Raw genomic sequence first — 4,943 nt, 5'->3', positions numbered from 1 at the left:
CGCCCACCCACTGAGACAATGGGGCTGATCTATTGGGAGCTCACCAAGGCCAGCTGGACTGTGACTGAAAAAGCATGGGATAAAACCAGACTCTCTGAACATGGCGAACAATGAGGACTGATCAGAAGCCAAGGACAATGGCATGGGGTTTTGACCCTACTTCATGTTCTGGCTTTGTGGGAGCCTAGCCAGTTTGGATGTTCACCTTCCTAGACATGGACCGGAGGGGGGCGGACCTTGCACTTTCCACAGGGCAGGGAACCCTGACTGCTCTTTGGACTGGAGAGGGAGGGGGAGAGGAGTTTGGCGGAGGGAGAGAAGGGTGGGAGGAGGGGGAGGGAAATGGGGGGCTGGGAGGAGGCGGATCCTTTTTTTATTTTCTCATCAAAATAAATAAATAAATAAATAAATAAATAAATAAATAAATAAAAAGAGTTAAACAATAAAAACCTAGAGCTAATGCACCAAGCAGTGTTTTAAATACTATAGTTTCTTTGTGATTATTTTTAGGCTAAGCTGCTAGGAACAAATCAGTGGTCCCTTCAACAATGTGCAGTGATGGTCTTTGGGATGGGGTGAAAATGGCATAATAATATACCAAAACATTTGAAGGTTGAATATATATTCTTTGACGTTAAGTGAACAACCCAAATGTGCTATTAAATAGCTACCATGTTTGCAAACAAAGTTCTTTTGGATGATTGAGCAATCTGACACTCTGTACATGTGAACTGTGATTTGACAACAGCTAAACAAGATATGCCTTTTTGATAGATGTTCATGTCTAGAGTTAAATGGCCTTCTAGTTCAACTAGAATAAGCCACAAATGTGTCATTCTGCCTCCTAGGCATTCACTACAGACTCTTCTATTTAAAGGGTCACAGACTAATCACAGTTGTCATACAATACATTGTATCTGTAGTTTATCTGGTCAGCTATTTCTGTGTATGAATGCCTGAGCAACCACCTACTGTTACAGGGCGAAAGCAATAAGTTCACCTCCAATCCTCCACTGCTCCAATCCACTCTCTCCACTGCATGCATGCATATTTCTATATGCTATAAATTCTCCTCAGCCTGCCATGTTTAAATTATATAAGTAATCATAAATGAGATTTTGTTACTGTTTTGTTATCAGTAACATTCACATAATAATGCTTTAAACAAAACTCCATGATGAGAGGAGTGACTGTAATTAATAGTATTTTCAGAGTAAGTATATTTAATTATTCTAAGTGGAAAAAAATGAGACACTAAAACTGAAAATATAAAATTTGGGACATAATCTATTTCTCACTGCTAGGTCAAGCAAAACAATCAAACCTTGTTGTGTTCTGCTTATGGGGGTGTGCTTGCAGTTTGTATGTACTGCCTTCAAAACCTTTTCTTTGATCCTCATTGTTTTACTATTTTAACTGGACAAGGTTTTATTAGATGCAATTAAAACTGTAGCAGTAGAAATAAAATTCCCAAGAGTTTCTATCACAGTGACAAGGAAATGTGCCCCATGAGATTTCCTGTTCTTTAAGTACACTTTGTTTTCTCTGAAAAATATAATCTGTTGCTACATAGTTATCCCAGTTTAATATTTTTCTATTAAGATTACGTTCATTTTAAAACTAATATATGTGGACCCTGTACAGGATGGTTTTTAGTTGCTGTTTTTCTAAAGGGATTTATAATTGAAATTTGTTGTTATAGTCCCTATAGATACAACCTAACAATATGTTGATTAAGCATTTCTTCCCTGTTGAAAAGTAGGTAATATTTTAAAGAGAATTTGCATTGTTGTACTGTTATGGAAATTCATTGAGCTTAATCCAAATAAAATGATAACTGTTCTATAAAGAGTTACTTTTTATACAAGGTAACTGTTGTGCAACAAGCAAAAGACAAATCACCAAAATAAAAAAGGTCATGATATGTGTTCCATATTTTGGGATTTACACATAAGTTCATTGTATTTTATTTATATTATGAGCAATGATACATAACTATGTGTTCTTTTCTTTCTCTTATAGAACTCACTAGAATTTTGGTTAATTTTTAAGTAATTGCTTTCATGTGTCAGGCAATTCCATACCCAAGCAAAAGCTTAAATAATGTTTGGTTGCATTCTATCCCCTCCAACAAGAATTCTATATATTTTTCTTTCTAGATTTTCAACGGTGTAACTTTCCAGATACCTCAAATACCATAAAATGTAATATAATTACCTGATACATTACTGCACATAAGCATTGCTGATATACATCTCTAGTACACTGTAGACCACTATTGTATTTATATGTGTTTTCCCATGAACTTTCATTTCAAAATTTCAGCATCAGCAACTCTAGGCTAACAAATAAATGAAATGAATAATAAATTATATATTCTCCATATAGACTGATGCACATAATAACATTTATGGCTATTTTAAAGCTTACTGAAGAAAATTCAGATTAAGATAATAGGTGATAAAAATAGCACAATAGTTAAAATACATTTTTCTGATATCATGAAGTAATTTATAAAACTTCAGATGTAAGTAAACAATAGCTCGTTAAGAGTAGGAAATAAATTCTTAAGAGAAATAGTGAACAGTCCCTTAAGTTTATTAATGAGGAAAGAATCATCTGACTGCATTGATAAAGCTGTTAACTTTAAATTTCTTTCTGATTTTATTACTTACTGACGTTAGTAAAAATAAAAAATATCCCTTAATAAAATGAAGATACTGATGACAAATAGGAATTGAGCTATCTATTTTAAGATTATTTAGCACTTGTGAGCTGACAGTATAATTGAAATGCAGTTAACAAATGGTAAATATCTGATAAAAATTTACCAAGTTTGCTAATAATCCTTGAATTTAATACCATTTTGATAATAAGTTATGAAACAGAAAAGTGACATTCTAAATTACAAAAACATTTTAAACTAAGAAAGAATAGTTGTATTATAATAAATACAAACTTACCTTATTAGTTCTATAGAAAATATTATAAAGTCATTTTCATATCTAAAAGTCATGATGAAAGAAACATACATTTTGTATTTGTATGATTATTAATATATTGTTCTGCTCTGTCTTTGGAAAATCCTCACATTTGATTTAAAAATGTTTATAACAAGTAATTTTGTTATGCTGAGTAAATATCACCTTTTATACTTCACTAAAGTAGAAAGCATATTTGATTTAAGCATATATAATTATAATGAACTTTTTTAAAAGGAGATCTGCAAAAATAGGCTTGTATATGTCACACAAAATCTAGATACATTTATCAGAAAAATATTTTTTCAAAGTCAAATATTATGATTTAAGCAGAAAAGTATGAAAATCAATGGCAACCTTGCTGATTAATCCAGAGTTACTCTCTCTCTCTCTCTCTCTCTCTCTCTCTCTCTCTCTCTCTCTCTCTCTCTCTGTGTGTGTGTGTGTGTGTGTGTGTGTGTGTGTTTGCTTTATTCAGTGGTGGTAATTCCCTGTAAAATTATAAAGACAAAATGTTATAGAAGTCTATCTTCTGAACATGACATGGCTGTTGCCATCTAGAAACTAAATCAGCTATGATTGCATGTGATTACATACATGGGACCCTCTCAAGACTTAGCCCACTAACATTTTCCTGTAGAAGAGGAAATGGCAGATTTTATTTGAGATGTAGCAGCTATTTGTTGCCAATGCTTCTTTAAATAGCCCTTGCTGGACTCATTGGCTGATCAGACTAGACTCAAGTAGAATGATCGTTTCGGGCTACTGTTACCCTTTCTGTCTAGGATAATTAGAAACAGAATCCTCAGGAAAAGTCACAAAACACCTGTTCACAATGCAAAGTTGCTTAAAATTGGGGGTTTTATTTTGCAATGAATTGCACATTTTTTCTCATGTGTCAATGCAATACAGTTATCACCACAAAATGAATAAATGTAAATAATAACTAAGCTTTGCCTTTATTGTACTCATTACTTTTATTATTAGTCAGTTTAATAAGTTTATATGTGGATATGAAATAAAAATGAGTGATCATGGCAGAGGAACACAGCTGCATAGAGTTTCAATAGTTACAGAAGAAAGGAGAATAAAAATCAAAGCAGTTTTTACTTACTCTGGTGGAGACATCTAGTAGGTGGGTTTCTAAAAATGATGGAAACATCAGCTGGGATAATTGTTGAATGGCATTCTTAGGTTTCGACGGATGGAGGCTACTAGCCTATTACTGTATTTCAAAATATTCTGCTGATAGTCATAACAGTGCTGTGTCAGGAGCAGAGGTGAGAAATAAATGCCTATTAAGGAAATTAAAATATATTTTAAAGATATTTTTTATCCCTGAATCTGCAGAATTCTGAGACTGGCTCTATAATCACAGATTTCTAACCATAGAACTTCTAACACAGGTATTCCTTTTTTCTTCCCTTATAAATGTAGTCTTTCTCCTATCATGCATGGTTCTAAATACAATCTTTTATAGAAGTGATTATTATATCTTTAAAATAAGAGAATAAATTCTTATATGTATTCTAACAATGAATAAAAGTAGCATAAGGCATGACAATTATAGTCTCTCAGGTTTTGATCCACCAGAATGTTATGGTGATATAAATGTGGGGGGAAAGTGCCTACAAAAATACTGTTCAAATATTTGGGTCTTCAGTTAATATGCTTTACGAAGGCTTTAAAGCAGTGTGCATTTATGCAAACTCTTTTCCCTTTTGAGATGATGTCTCACTATTAACCCTGACTAGCTTAAAACTGAGTGTGTATATCAAGCCAGCTTCATCAGTGATCTTAGTGTCTTAGCTTCTCAAGTGCTGGGATGATATGTGTGTGCTACAGCACTCCAATGGAATTTTTCTTTTACCTGGGCCACCCTAAGAAAGACCACTGCGTTTGAGAAATGGCTTTGATATAAATAGTTCAAACTTAAGGTTAGAATTTCACATGTGGGGTAAG

The sequence above is a fragment of the Microtus pennsylvanicus genome, chromosome X (assembly GCF_037038515.1).
Source record: "Microtus pennsylvanicus isolate mMicPen1 chromosome X, mMicPen1.hap1, whole genome shotgun sequence".
Taxonomy (NCBI): Eukaryota; Metazoa; Chordata; class Mammalia; order Rodentia; family Cricetidae; genus Microtus; species Microtus pennsylvanicus.
This window is presented reverse-complemented; position numbering follows the sequence as displayed.